General features: G+C 39.1%; 1 long non-coding RNA gene across 2 annotated transcripts in view; it reads right to left on the bottom strand.

Moving 5' to 3' along the window:
* Nucleotides 1-3707: 3707 nt before the first annotated feature.
* The window catches only part of LOC138891563 (uncharacterized), a 36812-nt gene continuing 14042 nt past the window's right edge, over nt 3708-26477 (bottom strand). The window contains exons 2-3 of one of the 2 annotated variants that reach the window (XR_011407920.1): nt 16309-17064; nt 3708-4072 (exon numbers count right to left, since the gene is read on the bottom strand). This is a non-coding gene — a long non-coding RNA (uncharacterized lncRNA). Of the gene's footprint in view, nt 4073-12223; nt 12670-16308; nt 17065-26477 lie in introns of those variants that run through there. The other variant, XR_011407919.1, reaches the window with a different exon arrangement.

The following is a 26477-nucleotide window of genomic DNA, read 5'->3' as shown; positions in this document are numbered from 1 at the left end:
TAAACCGTTTGTCATTTGGAGATTTTTACAGAAAGTTATGGCCATTCTTCTAGAGGCTGTCTGGAGAGAGTTGAGCAAATTTATTCAGGTTTGTTCATCGCGACCGTGAAGCTTCTTGGACGCGATCACAAAGGGTAAAATCATGTTGGACATTTTGTGAACCGTGATTGCAAGGTTGGTGACCGAGATCGCAAAGAAGGACGATAGCAGGATTTTAAAACATCTAATTTTGGGATTTGGAGTTTTTTTCTTCACTTTTTGACTACTTGGAGCACAAGTATGGTGATTTTGGAAGAGATAAATACCCAAATCATGAGGATAATTAATTTTAATATTTTTTTTCATTATATATCTTGCTTTTTCATTTATTATTACACATAAATTCAGTATTTAAAGAGAAGAAATTGGGGGGGGGGGGACTTGATCTTAAGAGAATGAATTTTGGGGTTTTTAACATAAAATTGGAGTTGGATTTAGAAACTAATTATATATTTGGACTCGATAGTTTATGGGTCATCAAAATTTGGTTTTGGTTTAGAATTTCGGGCATGCGGGCCCGAGTTGACGTTGTTTATTTTTTGGGAATTTTTAAAAAATTGAAGCTTTATGGATTGGGATCGCTTTCTATCGCATTGTTCGATTTCCTCGCGATTTGAGGTTGAAGGCTAGACCGTATGAGGTAAGTATATTGCCTAATCTTGTTGAGGGAATAACCCTTAGGATATGACTTTATTTGTCTAATTGAAATGTGTGAGAAGCGACATATATGCGAGGTGATGAGCATATATATGATTGCTATGTATGATTCATGACCGAAGTAGTCTTTAGCCTGTACCACGCCTTGATTTGGATATTGTGCTTCTTGTATTAATGCTTTATATATTTGTATGACTGCGTGAACTCCATGAATCATGATAGAGATCATGTGTAGGTGATGACACCCTGTTTGAATATGATATTCATTATTGTATGGTGTATCTTCCTAACCTGAGCTGTATTTGTACACTTCGCACATGCATACACCTTAGCATGCTATTTAACAGTCCATGGGTACGTGAGTTGATATTCGTTGATCATATACATGTATTCTTATATGCTTTCTGTGTGATGGACTAGATTGTTAGCACTTGAGTTATCTGTGCGGTTGTTGGGATTATGGCACGTGACTTGCCTCTACGGTGGTTATGATTATGGCATGTGAGTATTCTGTGCAGTGATTAGGCACATGAGTTATTCGTACAACGTGTGGTGTCATGGCCCAAAATTCTACCTTAAGGATCGTGATGGCACCTAATCTCTAAAACTAGGTAAGTCGATCACTTACAAAAGTTAAACCAATTAAACATGACATAATGAACACAAGGTTTAATATAAGTAAAGAAATAAAGGTGATACAAGCCTACGCGGCAATAATCACAATAAATTCCCAAGACTAGGTAGTACAAAGTCATAAAATCTAGCTAAATACATATAAATATCTCAAAACAAAAGACAACACTGATCGGATAGAGAATTGACAGTATAATTTAAAAGGAAAGGACTCCAAGGGACTGCGGTGATCTAGCAACTCAACCTTGAATCCTCGCGATCAAAGAAGCTAACACTGCCTGGAACCATTGCCTCCAATACATGTATCTACACAAAAATGAGCAGAAGTATAGTATGAGTATACCACGATCAGTACCTAGTAAGTATCAACACTAATCTCGGTGGAGGAGTGAGGAGGTACAAGTCAAGATACTCACTTACATTTAAACTTGTGCAGAATATTACTATAAAGCTAACAACGAAAAGAAAATAAATAAATGGCAACGAAGGATAATCGATAGATAAAACAACAAAAAAATCAAAGTACATATAAAATACGAGTGAAAGCAATTAAGGGAAAACAATGACAGTTCTAATCATCAAACCGTTACGATAAAAGAGTTACAACAAGAATCACCCCGAGGTACCACACCTCAAAATCACAAATCACGAGTCCCAAATCATGTATCATATACACATGGCACCTCGTGCCCACATTATCAATAACCCTCACACGGCTAAGATCTCGTGCCACAATATAAGTCACAATCGCATGGACAACTCACGTGTTGCAAGGACAATACACGTGACAATATCACAATCCGTTCGACATGATCACATGCTCAATATTACAACTCGTCTGGCGTGGTCACGGGATCGATATCACAATTCGCCCGGCATGGTCACGGGCTACCAGTCCAACCATATCGTAGAGAAAGCAGATTTACAAGAATATATGTACATTATCAATGACCATCAAGTTGCATACTCCTCGACTGGTATAAATGACATGTTACGTTGTATGCATGTGCAAGTGTACTATCACAGCTCAAATCAATAAGTAATATCAGAGACACCGAGTAGCACATTGGAAACAACACAACAAATCACGTAATATGCATGACACGCATAAGGAAGTCAAAAATCAACAACCAGAATACTCCTTTTTCATCAACAATATGTCCTCAGGCCATCACATAACATCCCCATATAGCCACCCTTATCTCACCATGTTGAAAATTTCATAATAGCCACCCGTATCACTCTGTCTAGACAATATATCAATAGCCACCCGTATCGCTCCGCCTAGACGATATATCAATAATCACCCATATCGCTCCACCCCAACAACAACACAATAGTCAGCCATATCACTCTGCCCAGACAGTATATCAATGGCCACCTGTAATGCTACATCCTGACAATAACATAATAGCCACCCGTATCACTCCGCCCAGACAATATATCTATAGCCACTCGTATCGCTCCGCATAATCATCAACAGTGAAATACCACCCTTATGCTTCACACAATAACAATCAATCCCTACAACATGTCCATATATGCCACAATATTGCCAAAATAACAATACCAATATCACAATAAAGCATAGCTGATCACGCCCAACTATGCCTTATAAAAAGGACTAAGCGGTCATTGAAAATTTAAACCGATTTACAAGTTCGGAGTCGAATCTCATAGAGAACTAAGGCTTAGCTACAGCTGTTCAATATTGCAAAGAAACACAAGTTCAAATAATTTTCTAGTTATAAAGATTTGATTTTTATTTTTACTAATTAACTAGCAAATATTATAAAGCAGTACAATTATCAACTAACATGGATGAAATTCTAGAAGTGACTAAGGAGGTCTAGAGTTATGATTTCCCCAATTATCGGAATCCTTTCCGCTACGTTTCCTACAAATTTGCCTAAGTCTTCTCTATCGACCATGAGCACTCTAATTGTCGTAACTCTCTCCTGAGTAATTACCATAATTTACAGGGTATATTCTCCCGAATTACGCTAGCTGGCATTAAGTACAGATCACTCAGATCGCATCAAGGTTTCGTTATCCCTAAATCCACCTTTAAACCTTCGTGTTGATCCCTCATATACGTTTAGGAGTGATGTTTTACAACAACTATCTAAATATGCACTCTCTCCCGAGTCATACATACTAAATAGGCAATGCTAATTGAGGGCCCTTCAATCAACGACAAGAATAATATAGTTGAACAAATAGTGAAAATACTACGGCAAATCTATATTAACGTAACAAGAAAATCATCCTTCAATAGGTTCCATCAACACCCTAGATTAGGAAATTAGCTACTCAAACTCATAGTAACAATATCCCAAATATTTTGCATAATTAAAATACAGAGTAAAGATGAAAAGATGTAGAAATAGATGATTCTAACTCCTAAGAGGTAATTCCACTAGCTTTCCTTGCCTCTGGCTGCTGAAAAACATTCTCTCCAAGTGGTGTTTTATGTCTATTTATATGTGTAGAAGAAACCCTAAATGTGTGGGCCGAGTCCTAGTCAAACCCGAAATGAATTAAGTCTTCAAAACTCGGATTGGACCTGGCCTCAGGCCTGGCGTCGCCAGCCTAACGCCTGGAATTTGGCTGGCCTCGCCAGGCTAAAGCCTGGTCCAGCCTGGCCTTTGGCTTGCCTCGCTAGGTCTCTCCTTTTTACTGTTCTCGGGCACACTTTCAACGTTTAAGTATCCCTTTTGCTCTACTTTCATCTCTAATTCACCTAAACATAAAATAGACTCCATTATGCACAAATAAAGTGTAATTTATCATTAAAGCATGTAAAATGCAAGGCACATAATGTACGAAACTATGGAATTATAGCCACACATCAATACCCCACACTTAAACATTGCTCGTCCTCGAGCAATCAATCTACACTTATAGATACGACCTTTTTAAGCAATTCTCCTAACTCATTACACTAAGAATTTTTAAAATAGTTTAAGCACACAAGTGTGACATCCTCGCCTCAAGATTCGACTCACAAATACCATGCCTTATTCACAATTCACTTACTTACTCTAACATGGATGTCAACAACATTACCTTTCCTTTATGAATCACGTTCCCTCACACAACAAAAGAGATTAGTTCCACACACAATAAATTTTAAGACCGTAGGAACTCAAGAAAGGAAGAATTCACTCGCTCTCAGAAATAACATTCTTATGCTACAAAAGATGCACCATAGGCTTGCCTATAGTGTAATACTCTACTAATCGATTTCATTCAGTCTAAGATCAAGTAGGACTTTCATTGGTTATAATGTAGGATGCAGGTCGGGTAGGATACATTTGGATATGAGTGACTACACCTCCCTTAAGCACTTCAATACATATACTTTAACACACATCCCATACTTATGCCAAACCAAACATTCCACCTTCACTTCAATTTATATTTACTCCATATTTCTTTAAGCACAATTACGTCAAGAGTCACCACTATCAAGGAATATTTTTCACAGCAATATAGCTAATTTTTCTTTTCTTTCTTTTTCAATTCAAGTGGCTCTTACTTTTTCAAAATAGTGCACATTTCTCCTTATTTCATTAGTTCCACAATTCAAGTGCTCATGAGTGGTGAAAAGGTTCAAATATATGGTCGATTAAAACAAATGGGTACGGCTTGTAATGTGGTTACCACAGAAACAGGATTATAGGCTCAACCGGGTTAACTACGATACATAACATTTAGGTGGAAAAGCTTTATTTATTTGGTTTAACAAAGAAACGCCTATATCACTTCCTAGACTAAACAATACTACTATTTCGCTTTGCAAACACACGGGGCAAGTTCTAGACATCAAATGCAATGCATAGAATACATACAAAACCTCACACAGACGTGGCACATCATTCATTCAGGATTGGTTTTATCGCGACACTCGAGTCAAAGCAGTTAAGCAAAATATAGAATCTACGATTTTAGGTACTTATGCGAGAGTCAAAAACCGAGCCTAAGCGTCACAATCATAGTACTAACTATTCTCAAGGCATAACAAAGTCAAGAGATATTGCTTCAATTCAATTTATATCACAATGGTTCCTATTCCTAAAAAACAAATAAAACTAACTACACCCGGTTCAAACAAAACCCTTGGAAAAGAACCGCGGCACAAAGAAAAACCAAGGGGGAATTGCTACACTACCTAACAAAAGAAAATCTTTTTGTTTGTTTTCTTTCGACTTAAATCCCTCAAGAAAATTGTCTAATAGATCCATCGTTGGGAAAAGTCCAATCTTTTCTATTTCTGTTCTCTAAAAAATTTATTCAATTAAATTAACACAAATAAAATAGCATAGAAAGTCACCCAGACAATCTCCTCACCCCACACTTAAAATTGTGCATTGTCCCCAATGCACACCATAACTAATAAGAGGGTAAAAGAAACTCCCTGGTAGGCCAAAGACCGAAGAATCCGTAGCTCATGGGGTACTCAGACTTCTCCCAGGCTTGGTCCTTCGTGCGGGTACCTCACACTTAGTTCCAACCATCTGGTTTGTTGTTGCATCCTTCCAATAGCTTTTCTTTCCATGCTCCTAGAAAATGAAAAATCGACAATACCAAAAATAAAAAAAATAATTAAAAAAAGCAGTAAAGCTGGGTTGCCTCCCAACAAGCGCTTGATTTAACGTCGCAGCACGACGCGAATCACTTTCTTCCTCCACTTTGAACTTATGAATTGGAACCCAAGTTTTGATTCTGCTCTATGATCATTCTCCTGGGATGGTGGAATGAATCTGACTACCCAATAAAACAATGTAGTATTCTGCACTTCTTGGCCTTTAGATGAGATGTGTATTCCTGACTTTCTGGCAAGAAGAATTTCAGAATATTGGCACCTTGTTCCTCATTTATTGACTCCTCAAGTGGCTCGGATGACTCTATTTCTATATCATCATCCAAACACAATGTGGAAAAATGCTTGGAGTGTAGACCAATGCGCTCAACTACATGAACATTGGGACTTCCTACATCTTCAACACTAATGACACTAGAGTCAACTAAATATATATCATCAATGTCCTTGCTTGACTCTAGTATCTCTTCTACAACATCGGCATCCTCAAATTCTAGTTTGATTGATTGTTGGTGTTCTACTATGGACCTCTCTATTGGTACCTCAATTTCTGCATCTAATTCACGCTCTTCCTGGATACTATTCACAATATTGGCTTGTTGATCATTAAGATCTTCAACCAGTTGACTCACTTGAACTTTCAAGTTATGAATAGTTTCCTCTTGCCTTTCTATCTGCAGCTGTCTTTTACTATTTTGTTCCACAATGCACTTTAACATATCATATTGTTCCACAAGGTACTTTTACATATTCTTGATCTCTTTCAGGTCATCTTCCCTGGGTTCTTTATTCCTATTAACTTCACAAGAAAAAGAAGAACCATCAAAGTAAGGGGTTGGGAAAACATAAAAAATATAAGCACAACCATGAAAGTGACTATCTTGACCACCACACATATCACACACATTCCACACATAATATTGAGTTGATGCACATAACTCGCTCTCGGGAATATTTTGACAATTTTATCCCGGGTGGTTTCCTCCACTATATGCATAAGGAGGATCAAAAGTAAAATTACCAACATCAAAACTCATATAATTCCAAGATGTCATGTCTGTTTTTAAAAAATTAACAAGTAAAACAAAAAAAACAAAAAAAATCAAATACAAGAAAGCAAAAATAAAAGTTCAAACTTGCAACCTAGCAATATATACACCTACAGCTATAAGTGTTTCTTTATCAACCTAGCAATGTATTTCTTTGCAATATAAACACCTACAACTAAACCGTTAGTTCCCCGGCAATGGCGCCAAAATTTGATCACGCCCAACTATGTCTTATAAAAAGGACTAAGCGGTCATTGCAAATATAATCCGGTTTACAAGTCCGGAGTCGAATCCCACAGAGAACTAAGGCTTAGCTACAGCTGTTCAATATTGCAAAGAAACACAAGTTCAAATAATTTTCTAGTTATAAAGATTTGATTTTTATTTCTACTAATTAACTAGCAAATATTATAAAGCAGTAAAATTATCAACTAACATGGATGAAATTCTAGACAAGACTAAGGAGGTCTAGAGTTAAGATTTTCCCAATTGTCGGAATCCTTTCCTCTACGTTTCCTACAAATTTGCCTAAGTCTTCTCTATCGACCATGAGTACTCTAACTGCCGTAACTCTCTCCCGAGTAATTATCACAATTTACTAGGCATATTCTCTCAAATTACGTTAGCTGGCATTAAGTACAACTCACTCAGATCGCATCAAGGTTTCGTTATCCCTAAATCCACCTTTAAAATTAGGTATTGATCCCTCATATACGTTTAGGAGTGATGCTGTTCAACAACTACCTAAATATGTACTCTCTCCCGAGTAATACATACTAAATAGGCACAGCTAATTGAGGGCCATTCAGTTAACCAAAAAAATAATATTGTTGAACAAATAGTGAAAATACTACGGCAAATCTATATTAACGTAACAATAAAATCATCCTTCAATAGGTTCCATCAAAACCCTAGATTAGGAAATTAGCTACTCATACTCATAGTAACAATATCCCAAATATTTTGCATAATTAAAATATAGATTAAAGATGAAAAGATGTAGAAATAGATGATTCTAACTCCCAAGAGGTGATTCCACTAGCTTTCCTTGCCTCTGGCTGCTGAAAAACATTCTCTCCAAGTGGTGTTTTATGTCTATTTATATGTGTAGAAGAAACCCTAAACGTGTGGGCCGAGTCCTAGTCAAACCCGAAACGAATTAAGTCTTCAAAACTCGGATTGGACCTGGCCTCAGGCCTGGCGTCGCCAGCCTAACGCCTGGAATTTGGCTGGCCTCGCCAGGCTAAAGCCTGGTCCAGCCTGGCCTTTGGCTGGCCTCGCCAAGTCTCTCCTTTTCACTGTTCTCGGGCACACTTTCAACGTTTAAGTATCACTTTTGCTCTACTTTCATCTCCAATTCACCTACACATAAAACAAACTCCATTATGCACAAATAAAGTGTAATTTATCATTAAAACATGTAAAATGCAAGGCACATAATGTACGAAACTATGGAATTATAGCCACACATCAATACCCCACACTTAAACATTGCTCGTCCTCGAGCAATAAATCTACACTTATAGATACGACCTTTTTAAGCAATTCTCCTAACTCATTACACCAAGATTTTTTAAAATATTTTAAGCACACAAATGTGACATCCTCGCCTCAAGATTCGACTCACAAATACCATGCCTTATTCACAATTCACTTACTTACTCTAACATGGATGTCAACAACATTACCTTTCCTTTATGAATCACATTCCCTCACACAACAAAAGAGATTAGTTCCACACACAATAAATTTTAAGACCGTAGGAACTCAAGATAGGAAGAATTCACTCGCTCTCAGAAATAACATTCTTATGCTACAAAAGATGCACCATAGGCTTGCCCATAGTATAATACTCTACTAATCGAGTTCATTCAGTCTAAGATCAAGTAGGACTTTCATTAGTTGTAATGTAGGATGCGGTTCGGGTAGGATACATTTGGATATGAGTGACTACACCTCTCTTAAAGCACTTCAATACATATACTTTAACACACATCCCATACTTATGCCAAGCCAAACATTCCACCTTCACTTCAATTTATATTTACTCCATATTTCTTTAAGCACAATTACGTCAAGAGTCACCACTATCAAGGAATATTTTTCACAGCAATATAGCTAATTTTTCTTTTCTTTCTTTTTCAATTCAAGTGGCTCTTACTTTTTCAAAATAGTGCACATTTCTCCTTATTTCATTAGTTCCACACAAAAGCCGAACCAACCACCCTACACTTTAACTTTTAAAAAGTTCATAACAATTCAAGTGCTCATGAGAGGTGAAAAGGTTCAAATATATGGTCGATTAAAACAAAGGGGTACGACTTGTAATGTGGTTACCAAAGAAACAGGATTATAGACTCAACGGGGTTAACTACGATACATTTCATTTAGGTGGGAAAACTTTATATATCTGGCTTAACAAAGAAATGCCTATATCACTACCTAGACTGAACAATACTACTATTTCGCTTTACAAACACACGGGGCAAGTTCTAGACATCAAATGCAATGCATAGAATACATACAAAACCTCACACAGACATGGCACATCATTCATTCAGGATTGGTTTCATCACGACACTCGAGTCAAAGCAGTTAAGCAAAATTAAGAATCTACGATTTCAGGTACTTATGCGAGAGTCAAAAACCGAGCCTAAGCGTCACAATCATAGTACTAACTATTCTCAAGGCATAACAAAGTCAAGAGATATTGCTTCAATTCAATTTATATCACAATGGTTCCTATTCCTAAAAAACAAATAAAACTAACTACACCCGGTTCAAACAAAACCCTTGGAAAAGAACCGCGGCACAAAGAAAAACCAAGGGGGAATTGCTACACTACCTAACAAAAGAAAATCTTTTTGTTTATTTTCTTTCGACTTAAATCCCTCAAGAAAATTGTCTAATAGATCCATCGTTGGGAAAAGTCCAATCTTTTCTATTTCTGTTCTCTAAAAAATTTATTCAATTAAATTAACACAACTAAAATAGCATAGAAAGTCACCCAGACAATCTCCTCACCCCACACTTAAAATTGTGCATTGTCCCCAATGCACACCATAACTAATAAGAGGGTAAAAGAAACTCCCTGGTAGGCCAAAGACCGAAGAATCCGTAGCTCATGGGGTACTCAGACTTCTCCCAGGCTTGGTCCTTCGTGCGGGTACCTCACACTTAGTTCCAACCATCTGGTTTGTTGTTGCATCCTTCCAATAGCTTTTCTTTCCATGCTCCTAGAAAATCAAAAATCGACAATACCAAAAATAAAAAAATAATAAAAGAAAGTAGTAAAGCTGGGTTGCCTCCCAACAAGCGCTTGATTTAAGTCGCGGCACGACGCGAATCACTTTCTGCCTCCACTTTGAACTTATGAATTGGACCCCAAGTTTTGATTATGCTCTATGATCATTCTCCTGGGATGGTGGAATGAATCTGACTACCCAATAAAACAATGTAGTATTCTGAACTTCTTGGCCTTTAGATGAGATGTGTATTCCCGACTTTGTGGCAAGAAGAATTTCAGAATTTAGGCACCTTGTTCCTCATTCCTTGACTCCTCAAGTGGCTCGGATGACTCTATTTCTATATCATCATCCAAACACAATGTGGAAAAATACTTGGAGTGTGGACCAATGTGCTCAACTACATGAACATTGGGACTTCCTACATCTTCAACACTAATGACACTAGAGTCAACTAAATATATATCATCAATGTCCTTGCTTGACTCTAGTATCTCTTCTACAACATCGGCATCCTCAAATTCTAGTTTGATTGATTGTTGGTGTTCTACTATGGACCTCTCTATTGGTACCTCAATTTCTGCATCTAATTCATGCTCTTCTTGGATACTATTCACAATATTGGCTTGTTGAGCATTAAGATCTTCAACCAGTTGACTCACTTGAACTTTCAAGTTGTGAATAGTTTCCTCTTGCCTTTCTATCTACAGCTGTCTTTTACTATTTTGTTCCACAAGGCACTTTAACATATCATATTGTTCCACAAGGTACTTTTGCATATTCTTGATCTCTTTCAGGTCATCATCCCTGTGTTCTTTATTCCTATTAACTTCACAAGAAAAAGAAGAACCATCAAAGTAAGGGGTTGGGGAAACATAAGAAATATAAGCACAACCATGAAAGTGACCATCTTGACCACCACATATATCACACACATTCCACACATAATATTGAGTTGGTGCACATAACTCGCTCTCGGGAATATTTTGACATTTTTTTCCCGGGTGGTTTCCTCCACTATATGCATAAGGAGGATCAAAAGTAGAATTACCAACATCAAATCTCACATAATTCCAAGATGCCATGTTTGTTTTTAAAAAATTAACAAGTAAAACAAAAAAAACAAAAAAATCAAATACAAGAAAGCAAAAATAAAAGTTCAAACTTGCAACCTAGCAATATATACACCTACAGCTATAAGTGTTTCTTTATCAACCTAGCAATATATTTCTTTGCAATATAAATACCTACAACTAAACCGTTAGATCCCCGGCAACGGCGCCAAAATTTGATCACGCCCAACTATGCCTTATAAAAAGGACTAAGCAGTCATTGCAAATATAATCCGGTTTACAAGTCCGGAGTCGAATCCCACAGAGAACTAAGGCTTAGCTACAGCTGTTCAATATTGCAAAGAAACACAAGTTCAAATAATTTTCTAGTTATAAAGATTTGATTTTTATTTCTATTAATTAACTAGCAAATATTATAAAGCAGTAAAATTATCAACTAACATGGATGAAATTCTAGACAAGACTAAGGAGGTCTAGAGTTATGATTTTCCCAATTGTCGGAATCATTTCCGCTACTTTTCCTACAAATTTGCCTAAGTCTTCTCTATCTACCATGAGCACTCTAACTGTCGTAACTCTCTCCCGAGTAATTACCACAATTTACTAGGCATATTCTCCCGAATTACGCTAGCTGGCATTAAGTACAGCTCACTCAGCTCGCATCAAGGTTTCGTTATCCCTAAACCCACCTTTAAACTTTCGTATTGATCCCTCATATATGTTTAGGAGTGATGTTGTTCAACAACTACCTGACTATGAACTCTCTCCCGAGTAATACATACTAAATAGGCACAACTAATTGAGGGCCCTTCAATCGACCACAAGAATAATATAGTTGAACAAATAGTGAAAATACTACGGCAAATCTATATTAACGTAACAAGAAAATCATCCTTCAATAGGTTCCATCAACACCCTAGATTAGAAAATTAGCTACTCATACTCATAGTAACAATATCCCAAATATTTTGCATAATTAAAATACAGAGTAAAGATGAAAAGATGTAGAAATAGATGATTCTAACTCCCAAGAGGTGATTCCACTAGCTTTCCGTGCCTCTGGCTGCTGAAACACGTTCTCTCCAAGTGGTGTTTTATGTCTATTTATATGTGTAGAAGAAACCATAAACGTGTGGGTCGAGTCCTAGTCAAACCCGGAACGAATTAAGTCTTCAAAACTCGGATTGGACCTGGCCTCAGGCCTGGCGTCACCAGCCTAACGCCTGGAATTTGGCTGGCCTCGCCAGGCTAAAGCCTGGTCCAGCCTGGCCTTAGGCTGGCCTCGCCAGGTCTCTCCTTTTCACTGTTCTCGGGCACACTTTCAACGTTTAAGTATCCCTTTTGCTCTACTTTCATCTCCAATTCACCTACACATAAAATAGACTCCATTATGCACAAATAAAGTATAATTTATCATTAAAGCATGTAAAATGCAAGGCACATAATGTACGAAACTATGGAATTATAGCCACACATCAATAGCCCGCGGCTCAACAACAATGCATACAAGAATTTCAACAACGACAAAATAAAACGGGAAATAACTCGACAATGAAAGATATTTCATATAACAACAACTTCAATTAAAAGAATTAATAACCTAAGAGTGTAAATCGGTCAATTTTTACATATAAACTCGAGTACACACTCGTCACCTCGTGTACACATCTTTCACATAATTCAAATAATGCAATTAGACCAAATCCTAAGGGGTATTTTCCCCCCACAAAGTTAGGCAAGACACTTACCTCCAAAGCCCTTAATCAATACTCTTAAAAGCTTTTTCCTCTAAAATTCACCTCTGCTCGGCTCAAATCTAACCAAAATTGACTTAATAATATCAAACACAAAAGCGACAAAAATGTCGCAAATGCGAACTCTAGCTTTTCGCAAAAGCGAGGCCTCTATCGCACTTGTGAGGCTGGCTTCGCAAATATGAAGCTTGCCAGTCCACTACTTCTTTTCAAATGCGGTCTCTATTACGTAAAAGCGATAGTCGCAAATGCGACCCTCGTTTCGTAAATGCGAGAACAAAAACACAAGCAAATATGAACCTTCCTCAAAACCTCCGGAACACGTCCGAAACTCACCCGAGCCCTCAATGCTCCACACCAAACATCCACATAAGACTAAATACATCATACGAACTCGTTCGCACAATCAAAACACCAAAATAACATCCAAAATCACGAATCGGACACCAAAACACATGAACTTAATAAATTTCTAAAATCACAACCATGCGTCCGATTCCAATCAAACCAACTTGGAATGACTCCAAATTTTGCAGACAAGTTTCAAATGACAAAATGGACATGTTCCAAGTCCTGAAAATGAAATCCGAACCCGATATCTATAAAGTCAAAACATGGTCAAACTTAGAAAAATTCTAAACCTTCAGATTGCCAACTTCGCCAAAAAGTGCCAAATCAACCTAGGAACATCTGAATCCAATTCCGGTCATATGTCCAAGTCTAAAATCACCATCCAAACCTAATGGAACCATCAAAACTCCTATCCGAGATCAAATACGCAAAAAGTCAAACTTGATCAACTCTTCCAACTTAAGGCTTCTTAAATGAGAATCATTCTTCCAAATCAATTCTGAATCGCACGAAAACCAAAACTGACCATATAGAGAAGTCATAATACATAATATGAAGCTATTTAAGACCTTAAACCACCAAACAGGATGCTAAAGCTCAGAACGACTGGTTGGGTCGTTATATTCCCCCTCTCTTAAACAAATGTTCGTCCTCGAATGTGCCAAGAGTCATTCCAAAGCCATCAATTCACTGAATAAACTCACCATGCGCATACCCACGACGATCCCACATCACCTCAATCCATATAAGCCAGTTAATACCACCTAATCGAAGACCCTTCCTTCATCCTTAGTTCACAAACCTTAGATCTTAATCTCATCACCCTGGCCTCCTCCTAAGACCCGATTCTCACATATACGCATTGTGTCGAACCCAACCAGTTACAACAGGTCGTGAATACATCCACAAGGTATAACCACACGACGTAACCCATCGCTCATAAGCACATAGCAATAACTCTGATCAGAATAACTGCCCATCATCAAACCCGATACCGGTAAATAACCTCATAACAACTAAAACATTGTTCCAAACTGTCAAAACACTGCTAATAATGTAAGAAACATATGAAAACTCCTAACCACCCACCGACCAACAAGCTACACCAAACATGACCTAAACACATACGTTGCAATCCGAACCTAACAAGCACACCTCGAATATAACTGAAGGTGGAAAGAGAAACACATGAGAAAACTATCCAACCAGTCCAACAATTACCACTCCCCATTAGTATCTTACTACGAATCCATTCCACAAGGGAGAAATAAAATATATTAACTAATCACAAAGAATCTCATCCTAACATAACTATATCGTGTCACATAGCCCAGTCCAAACATACCGATCCACACAAAATGCAAGGGTCCCATTCTCAACTATGAATCACAAGTAGAATAGACATCATACCAACCGAAAAAATTTCACTACCTCACCTTGTGGAACAAAATCATAAATTGTGGCCAAATTATCTAGCAAATACATCAAAACCTGTCATATTAAGTAAAAGAAATTTCATCCTAGTCTCATAACCCTCAATAGTGAACAAACTAGAACGATAAACATGGTCTACCACAGTAGGACCCCTCAACAAGTGCAGACACATAAACGGAGTACAAGAATCACGAAACATATCCATATGTGAAGCAAGTTAGGATGACTCATACTAATAAATATTACCCGATCAAATAAAACTAATGTATCTCTATGACAAACCGGAACTAGACCTATAATAATATTATTTGGTGAACGGCCTCGACCCTATCAGGAAAATCATAACAACTAGCCTAACATCTCCCGCTAGGACGCCCTCTACCTGTATGTCCTCCACATCTAGCTGGATGTACAGGTGGAGTAACAACTAGAGTGGAACCCATATCCTGAGTACTCTGATGAAGTCCACCTCTCTGGAGTCTGGGACAATCTCTTATAATGTGCCTAGTATCACCACACCAATAATAACCTATATGCGGATGTGGTTGTTGGTACTGAGTCTGTGCCAGATGACTGGAATAACTTTTGTAGGAACCCTGTACAGTAGGCATACTGAAATATGGTTGTCCGATATGAGTACCCTTGGGTCCCTAGCTAGCGGGAGCACTACGGGTAACCTAAAGTACGGATTGAACTCACCGACTGACAGAGCCCCCGCCATGATGGGTCAGAGTCAAAGAGTATAATCCACTTAATCCTCCATGACCTCGAGGCCTCTTGGCCTCACTATCCCCCCATCTCCTAACTATGAATACACTTCATCTTCCTAGTAATATCCACAACCTGCTGGAATGGAGTATCAGTCTCCAGCTCCCATGCCATCCCAAGTTTGAGATCATAACTGAGCCCCTCGATAAAACTGCAGACTCTCTTTCTAATAGTAGAAAACAAAGCACGTGCATGACGAGATAGCTCACTGAACCTCACAACATACTCGAGCACAGTCATAGACCCCTACCGCAACTGCTCAAACTCAGAGGGCCACTACCACATCCCAAACCTGGGGGGCGAGAGCGGCATCCGGTGCCTCACTTAACCAAGCGTACCAACTTGAGACTGAGGGACTCTCAACATACAATGTCATACTTTGCTCATAGGGCCACATTTCAAGACAATTTGTGAAACAAAATATAAAATTGAACGGAAACTAGCTCTGACTGAACATCAATATAAAGTTGGGCCGACAAGGCCGTCATAACTACTATAGCTGACAACCAACAAAAATATACATACCAGGCCTACAAGCCCAACATACTGCACTGATTGACATGATATGTCTACAAGCCTCTACTGATAGATGTATTGTGGTCGGAACAAGGCACGGACCTATCCATAATATATATACATATATGCATAATATGTACTCAAAACCCTAGACCCGACAACTCTAAAGGACGTGGAGCTTACCGATCAAGCTGAGCACGGACAACACTTACGGAGAAGGCCTACCAATCTGTCTATCCAAACTTGCATGCATGAAATGCAACGTCACCAGGAAAGAGACGTCAGTAAGAAATAATGTACCGAGTATGTAAGGCAATAGAATAACTGGAAGTTGAAATTGAACTGATAATGTAATAACTGAAAGTAATTGGAAGTCAAAGATGATATGGAGATATACTTACCTGCTGATACTGACTCAACTCTCGCAATATAGTAAGTAAAATAGTTGTCTTGCCCTATAAGGCTCGGTATATGTAACTGCTCGGCCGTAGTAGGCTTGCTCATAGATGCTCGGCCATACTAGACTCGGTATCTCGGCAATTCTGGGCTCGTTCATAGGCACTCGTCCACAGTAGGCTCAGTATATAACTTACCATCTGATCAAAGGTTGCCCAATAGGGGCCTACCCACCGATTATCGCTCGATGGTGGTGAAAATACTGTAATACTATATGTATATATATATATATAGACCCTCTACTCTCTTCACTGGAAAAAAATAATACTTAACTGAATATAAAGCCCTGATAAGGGAGAATACTGTAACTTATGAGATTAGGATAATGTACATAAATTCAAGAATACGAACTTCTTTTTATGTCTTGTTATCAAACACATATAGCTACGGGATCATGCCAAAATGAAGAAAAGGTTAAGCCTTAACATACCTTATCACAATCTTTCCAATAACCACGTTGAACTCGTCTCTTCGCACCTTAATCTACAACAACGATAATAATATTATCATTAAGTTATGAAAGGTACAACTATCGGATAACGAACAAAAACTTATTTTATATTAAAACAGACAACATCTCCTCTATAATCTTTACTTCCTCCCAATTAGAGATAACCACAACAACAGAATAACACAATAATAATAACATATATACATTATTTTCCAACCTTATATACACCACAAAATACTACAAAACAGCCCAACACACACTAATCTCTTTATACACAAAACGACCACCGTAGTAGTATCAAACAGACCGAAAATACTACGATGAATGACCAGCCCACCACCCTGCATTTATGTGGTGTTTATCCATACCATATCTCCTCCAAAACTCCCTAAAACAGTAGGAAAACACACAATCTAATAGCAACACGAAACAACCCACAAAATAGTCCACTACAAGTGGAATAACTCGAACCCACGGCTTCCGATCACCGTCCCGTGGGTTCTTACAATTATAGAACGACTTTCCATACATTTCCATCAGAAACATTGGGTGAAAGAGAGCACTATACTTACCTTATTTGTTGAATATCCCAGCTCCAATAATGGTTCTTCAAACCCTAGATTTTCCTCCAACTAGAACTTGAAAAGAAGGGAAAATCAATTAGGATTTGTGTTCAATTGTTTTGGGAGGATTTTTGCAGGGGCTTATCTCTGGTTATTTTGCTATATAATGAGTGTAATATTTTCAGGAGATAATCCCTTAAAAGGTCTCATTGGCCGACCCTAAATAGCCCCTTTTTGGATATATTTAGTTCTCTCATTTAAGCAAGTAGGTGACACACCTACTTGTCACCTAGCGGTCTGCGCAGTCTCGCAAACATGCATATTTCTCTCTACTCGAATGTTGTATTGACAAACGGTTTAATGCGTTAGAAAATAGACTCATAAATCATCCATTTGATGTGTGGATCACCCCGTAGCTCTAAGTATATTGGGAGAAAATCACAGTGACATTCGAACCAAATTTCAGTAAAACATATTAACGTAACCTGTGATGGCTTTCATCGACTTTTGTTCCACAAATCATTTGACCTCAAAACTTAGCACATGACTATCATAAGACTAAAATAAATCATAATATAACCCTCTTATCATGTTAAAAACCCTAGTCTCACCCCAAAGGTACGGGTTATAACATTCCCAACTTGTCAACTTTCGACGAAACATTATTTTCTTCAATTCATTTAGCTTCTGAATCTTCTAACCCTCTTTGTACTTGTTGTTCATGATCTTCAATATTTATAACCTCCGAGGTAACATGATAACTTACTTTATATACTTTCAAATATGATCTCATTTTTGGTCTTACATTAGTTTGCTTACGACGCACTTTTACGTACGAAAATATGGGGTGTAACATCATTTCTCCCTTAGGAACATTTTTCCTCGAATGTTTACTCTTAGAGACTTTGGAAAATTTTGCTAGAGTCTCCTCCGTACACTAGACTAAAACCAACTTGCACGCAGCCAGAAAACATACTATATATGCCACACATGGCCAATGTCCATAAATAGCAACACTTGGCCTCACACGGTCGTCAATCATAAATATTGAAAGGCAAAAATAAGAGATTACTTGATGACCTATTGGCTTGAATAGAGCTGTGATGAAGTATCCCATCTCGAGCCATATCTTCAGTTTGACTTCATTTATTCCTCCGCTTCCCATGTCATCTCTTCCACATTCTTGCTTCTCCATTAAACTTTTATGGAGGCTACCTCCTTATTTCGTAGCTTGCAAATTTGTCGGTGTAGGATGGAAATTGGAACTTCCTCGTATGATAAGTCCTCCGTGATCTGTACAGCATCAGTGGGCACTACTCGAGTAGGATCGCCAATGCACTTTTATAGCATAGATATGTGAAAAACCATATGGACAGACTCCAATTCCGATGGCAAATCTAACTCATAAGCTACTCGGGCCATTCTTCGAATAATCCTACAAGGCCCAATATACCGTGGGATAAGCTTGCCTTTCTTTCCAAACCTCATCACGCCCTTCATAGGCACCTTTAATAATACCCAGTCATCAACCCCAAACTCTTAGTCTCGTCACCGCACGTCAGAATATGACTTCTGATGACTATGAGTTGGCAGCAGTCGCTCCTAGATAAGCTTTACTTTATCTACGGCCTGCTGAACCAAGTCTGGCCCATGTAACCCAGATTCTCCAACATCGAACCACTCTATAGGAGATCTACACTTATGCCCATACAAAGCCTCGTACGGAGTCATCTGGATATTGGAGTGGTAATTGTTATTATATGCAAACTCGATAAGAGGTAGATGTTCATCCCAACTTCTTTTAAAATCCAACATATATGCTTGTAACATATCCTCGAGCATTTGAATTGTGCGCTTGGCTTGTTCATTAGTATGTGGATGAAAAGTTGTGCTGAGATTCACCTGAGTCCCTAGACCTCTCTGAAATGACCTCCAAAAATGTGTTGTAAACTGGGCCCCACAGTTATATATATAATAGATACTGGTACTCCGTGTAGCCGTACTATCTCTTTAATATATAACTTCGCATAATATTCGGATGTATATGTAGATCTCACCGGTAGGAAATGGGCTGATTTCGTGAGCCTGTCGACTATCACCTATATAGAATCAAACTTATGATCTGAATGAGGAAAATCTGTGACAAAGTCCATGTTTATCGCCTCCCATTTCCATATCAAGATCTTTATAGTCTGTATTAGCCCTCCGGGCTTCTAGTACTCTACCTTCACTTGCTGGCAACTAGGACACTGGCGACAAACTCAGCAATGTTTTTCTTCATATCATTCCACCAGTACACATCCTTAATGTCATGATACATCTTCGTCAACCCAGGATGAATGGAGTACCACGAGTAATGTGCCTCGGACATAATCCTTCCTCGTAGCCCTACTACATATGGGACACACAGACGACCCTTGTATCTGAGAACCCCATCTTCCTTGAGCTCTAACAGAGGCTTTTTCTACTGCGGAACTTTCTCTCTCAACTCGACCAACTCTAGGTCCTCGTACTACCTTTCCTTTACTTCAGCTATGAGAGATGATTTTGTAGTGTTTTGGAGTACAACTCCACCATCGTCATAATCTAATAATTGAACCCCCAAACAAGCCAATTGATGAGGCTCTCTAGCTAATTCTCTTTTCTCAGCTTCTACATGTGCTAAGCTACCCATAGATCGACGACTTAAGGCATCTTCTACAACATTAGTTGTACCTAGATGGTAGAGAACGTTAACGTCATAATCTTTCAATAACTCTAGCTATCACCTTTGTCACAAATTCAACTCTTTTTTCTTGAAGATATATTGCAGGATCTTATGATCTATAAATACATCCACATGAACACCATATAAATAATGCTGCCATATCTTAAGTGCATGGACAACCGCAGCTAGCTCGAGGTTGTGGGACGAATAATTCCTCTTGTGCTTCCTCAACTACCTTGAAGCGTACGCAACTACTTTCCCATGTTGCATCAGGACATATCCTAACCCGACACCTGAGGCATCACAATACACGGCATAACCCTCTAGACCCTCTAGAAGTGTTAGAACTGATGCTGAGTTCAACCTGTTCTTAAGCTCTTGGAAACTCCACTCGCAAGCCTCTATCCACTGAAACTTAGTAGCTTTCTATGTCAGCTTCGTCAATTGTGCCGAAAGGGAATAAAACCCCTCTACGAACCTCTGGTAGTATCATGCTAAGCCTATAAAGCAACGAACCTTTGTCAGAGTGGTAGGCCTAAGCCAGGATTTCACGGCCTCAATCTTCTGAGTATCTACCTTTATACCATCATCGGATACAGTATGCCCCAAAAATGCTATAGACTTCAACCAGAACTCACATTTAGAAAACTTAGCATACAACTTACGATCACGGAGGGTTTGGAGTACCGCTCGCAGGTGGTCCGCATGCTCCTCCTCTGAATGTAAATAAACTAGAATATCATCAATAAATATTATCACGAACAGATCTAAAAATGGCCGGAATACGCTATTCATCAAGTCCATAAATACGACGGGTGCATTTGTCAACTCGAAGGACATAACAAGGAACTCGAAGTGGCCATATCAGATCTTGAAGGCTGTCTTTAGAATATCTTTGTCCCAAACTTTGACCAGGTGGTTCCCTGACCTCAAATCTATCTTTTGAAAAGAATCTTGCCCCCTGCAACTGATTAAACAAGTCATCGATCCTTGGAAGTGGATATTTATTCTTAACAGTTACCTTGTCCAGCTGCCTATAATCGATACACATCCTCAGCGAGCCATCTTTCTTTCACACAAACAGTACTGGTGCACCCCAAGGTGAGGTACTAGGCCTGATGAAACCTTTCTCCAGCAAATCTTTTAACTGCTCCTTCAACTCCTTCAATTCAGTAGGTGTCATTCTATACAGAGGGATGGATATTGGTTGAGTTCCCAGAAGCAAATCGATGCTAAAATTAATCTCTCACTCTGGAGGAATACCTGGAAGCTCATCTAGAAACACATTTGCATACTCTCTAACTACTATAATAGATTAAAGTATAGGTATCTCAGCATATGCATCTCTAACTCGCACAATATGATAAATGCACCCTTTTGCGATCATTTTCCTCGCCTTCAGATATGAAATAAACCTACCTCTGGGTGTCGCTGTATTACCTACCCATTCAAGGACTGGCTCACCCGAAAAATGAAATCTGGCTACCTTTTCTCGACAATCAACTATGGCATAGAAAGCTGCCAACCATTCCATGCCCATGATAGCATCAAAATCCATCATCTCTAGCTCAACTAGATTGGCTGAGGTCTGATGACTACAAACTATCACCGTACAACCTCAGTAAACCCGTCTAGCAATAATCCGTTCTCTGACCAGTGTAGATACCGCAAAAGGATCACTTAGTATTTCAGGCACTATACCAACTTGCACGCAGCCAGATTACATACTATATATGCCACACATGGCCAATGTCCATAAATAGCAACACTTGGCCTCACACGGTCGTCAATCATAAATATTGAAAGGCAAAAATAAGAGATTACTTGATGACCTATTGGCTTGAATAGAGCTGTGATGAAGTATCCCATCTCGAGCCATATCTTCAGTTTGACTTCATTTATTCCTCCGCTTCCCATGTCATCTCTTCCACATTCTTGCTTCTCCATTAAACTTTTATGGAGGCTACCTCCTTATTTCGTAGCTTGCAAATTTGTCGGTGTAGGATGGAAATTGGAACTTCCTCGTATGATAAGTCCTCCGTGATCTGTACAGCATCAGTGGGCACTACTCGAGTAGGATCGCCAATGCACTTTTATAGCATAGATATGTGAAAAACCATATGGACAGACTCCAATTCCGATGGCAAATCTAACTCATAAGCTACTCGGGCCATTCTTCGAATAATCCTACAAGGCCCAATATACCGTGGGATAAGCTTGCCTTTCTTTCCAAACCTCATCACGCCCTTCATAGGCACCTTTAATAATACCCAGTCATCAACCCCAAACTCTTAGTCTCGTCACCGCACGTCAGAATATGACTTCTGATGACTATGAGTTGGCAGCAGTCGCTCCTAGATAAGCTTTACTTTATCTACGGCCTGCTGAACCAAGTCTGGCCCATGTAACCCAGATTCTCCAACATCGAACCACTCTATAGGAGATCTACACTTATGCCCATACAAAGCCTCGTACGGAGTCATCTGGATATTGGAGTGGTAATTGTTATTATATGCAAACTCGATAAGAGGTAGATGTTCATCCCAACTTCTTTTAAAATCCAACATATATGCTTGTAACATATCCTCGAGCATTTGAATTGTGCGCTTGGCTTGTTCATTAGTATGTGGATGAAAAGTTGTGCTGAGATTCACCTGAGTCCCTAGACCTCTCTGAAATGACCTCCAAAAATGTGTTGTAAACTGGGCCCCACAGTTATATATATAATAGATACTGGTACTCCGTGTAGCCGTACTATCTCTTTAATATATAACTTCGCATAATATTCGGATGTATATGTAGATCTCACCGGTAGGAAATGGGCTGATTTCGTGAGCCTGTCGACTATCACCTATATAGAATCAAACTTATGATCTGAATGAGGAAAATCTGTGACAAAGTCCATGTTTATCGCCTCCCATTTCCATATCAAGATCTTTATAGTCTGTATTAGCCCTCCGGGCTTCTAGTACTCTACCTTCACTTGCTGGCAACTAGGACACTGGCGACAAACTCAGCAATGTTTTTCTTCATATCATTCCACCAGTACACATCCTTAATGTCATGATACATCTTCGTCAACCCAGGATGAATGGAGTACCACGAGTAATGTGCCTCGGACATAATCCTTCCTCGTAGCCCTACTACATATGGGACACACAGACGACCCTTGTATCTGAGAACCCCATCTTCCTTGAGCTCTAACAGAGGCTTTTTCTACTGCGGAACTTTCTCTCTCAACTCGACCAACTCTAGGTCCTCGTACTACCTTTCCTTTACTTCAGCTATGAGAGATGATTTTGTAGTGTTTTGGAGTACAACTCCACCATCGTCATAATCTAATAATTGAACCCCCAAACAAGCCAATTGATGAGGCTCTCTAGCTAATTCTCTTTTCTCAGCTTCTACATGTGCTAAGCTACCCATAGATCGACGACTTAAGGCATCTTCTACAACATTAGTTGTACCTAGATGGTAGAGAACGTTAACGTCATAATCTTTCAATAACTCTAGCTATCACCTTTGTCACAAATTCAACTCTTTTTTCTTGAAGATATATTGCAGGATCTTATGATCTATAAATACATCCACATGAACACCATATAAATAATGCTGCCATATCTTAAGTGCATGGACAACCGCAGCTAGCTCGAGGTTGTGGGACGAATAATTCCTCTTGTGCTTCCTCAACTACCTTGAAGCGTACGCAACTACTTTCCCATGTTGCATCAGGACATATCCTAACCCGACACCTGAGGCATCACAATACACGGCATAACCCTCTAGACCCTCTAGAAGTGTTAGAACTGATGCTGAGTTCAACCTGTTCTTAAGCTCTTGGAAACTCCACTCGCAAGCCTCTATCCACTGAAACTTAGTAGCTTTCTATGTCAGCTTCGTCAATTGTGCCGAAAGGGAATAAAACCCCTCTACGAACCTCTGGTAGTATCATGCTAAGCCTATAAAGCAACGAACCTTTGTCAGAGTGGTAGGCCTAAGCCAGGATTTCACGGCCTCAATCTTCTGAGTATCTACCTTTATACCATCATCGGATACAGTATGCCCCAAAAATGCTATAGACTTCAACCAGAACTCACATTTAGAAAACTTAGCATACAACTTACGATCACGGAGGGTTTGGAGTACCGCTCGCAGGTGGTCCGCATGCTCCTCCTCTGAATGTAAATAAACTAGAATATCATCAATAAATATTATCACGAACAGATCTAAAAATGGCCGGAATACGCTATTCATCAAGTCCATAAATACGACGGGTGCATTTGTCAACTCGAAGGACATAACAAGGAACTCGAAGTGGCCATATCAGATCTTGAAGGCTGTCTTTAGAATATCTTTGTCCCAAACTTTGACCAGGTGGTTCCCTGACCTCAAATCTATCTTTTGAAAAGAATCTTGCCCCCTGCAACTGATTAAACAAGTCATCGATCCTTGGAAGTGGATATTTATTCTTAACAGTTACCTTGTCCAGCTGCCTATAATCGATACACATCCTCAGCGAGCCATCTTTCTTTCACACAAACAGTACTGGTGCACCCCAAGGTGAGGTACTAGGCCTGATGAAACCTTTCTCCAGCAAATCTTTTAACTGCTCCTTCAACTCCTTCAATTCAGTAGGTGTCATTCTATACAGAGGGATGGATATTGGTTGAGTTCCCAGAAGCAAATCGATGCTAAAATTAATCTCTCACTCTGGAGGAATACCTGGAAGCTCATCTAGAAACACATTTGCATACTCTCTAACTACTATAATAGATTAAAGTATAGGTATCTCAGCATATGCATCTCTAACTCGCACAATATGATAAATGCACCCTTTTGCGATCATTTTCCTCGCCTTCAGATATGAAATAAACCTACCTCTGGGTGTCGCTGTGTTACCTACCCATTCAAGGACTGGCTCACCCGAAAAATGAAATCTGGCTACCTTTTCTCGACAATCAACTATGGCATAGAAAGCTGCCAACCATTCCATGCCCATGATAGCATCAAAATCCATCATCTCTAGCTCAACTAGATTGGCTGAGGTCTGATGACTACAAACTATCACCGTACAACCTCAGTAAACCCGTCTAGCAATAATCCGTTCTCTGACCAGTGTAGATACCGCAAAAGGATCACTTAGTATTTCAGGCACTATACCAACTTGCACGCAGCCAGATTACATACTATATATGCCACACATGGCCAATGTCCATAAATAGCAACACTTGGCCTCACACGGTCGTCAATCATAAATATTGAAAGGCAAAAATAAGAGATTACTTGATGACCTATTGGCTTGAATAGAGCTGTGATGAAGTATCCCATCTCGAGCCATATCTTCAGTTTGACTTCATTTATTCCTCCGCTTCCCATGTCATCTCTTCCACATTCTTGCTTCTCCATTAAACTTTTATGGAGGCTACCTCCTTATTTCGTAGCTTGCAAATTTATCGGTGTAGGATGGAAATTGGAACTTCCTCGTATGATAAGTCCTCCGTGATCTGTACAGCATCAGTGGGCACTACTCGAGTAGGATCGCCAATGCACTTTTATAGCATAGATATGTGAAAAACCATATGGACAGACTCCAATTCCGATGGCAAATCTAACTCATAAGCTACTCGGGCCATTCTTCGAATAATCCTACAAGGCCCAATATACCGTGGGATAAGCTTGCCTTTCTTTCCAAACCTCATCACGCCCTTCATAGGCACCTTTAATAATACCCAGTCATCAACCCCAAACTCTTAGTCTCGTCACCGCACGTCAGAATATGACTTCTGATGACTATGAGTTGGCAGCAGTCGCTCCTAGATAAGCTTTACTTTATCTACGGCCTGCTGAACCAAGTCTGGCCCATGTAACCCAGATTCTCCAACATCGAACCACTCTATAGGAGATCTACACTTATGCCCATACAAAGCCTCGTACGGAGTCATCTGGATATTGGAGTGGTAATTGTTATTATATGCAAACTCGATAAGAGGTAGATGTTCATCCCAACTTCTTTTAAAATCCAACATATATGCTTGTAACATATCCTCGAGCATTTGAATTGTGCGCTTGGCTTGTTCATTAGTATGTGGATGAAAAGTTGTGCTGAGATTCACCTGAGTCCCTAGACCTCTCTGAAATGACCTCCAAAAATGTGTTGTAAACTGGGCCCCACAGT

This window comes from Nicotiana tomentosiformis, chromosome 5 (genome assembly GCF_000390325.3).
Source record: "Nicotiana tomentosiformis chromosome 5, ASM39032v3, whole genome shotgun sequence".
Lineage (NCBI taxonomy): Eukaryota > Viridiplantae > Streptophyta > Magnoliopsida > Solanales > Solanaceae > Nicotiana > Nicotiana tomentosiformis.
This window is presented reverse-complemented; position numbering and strand designations above follow the sequence as displayed.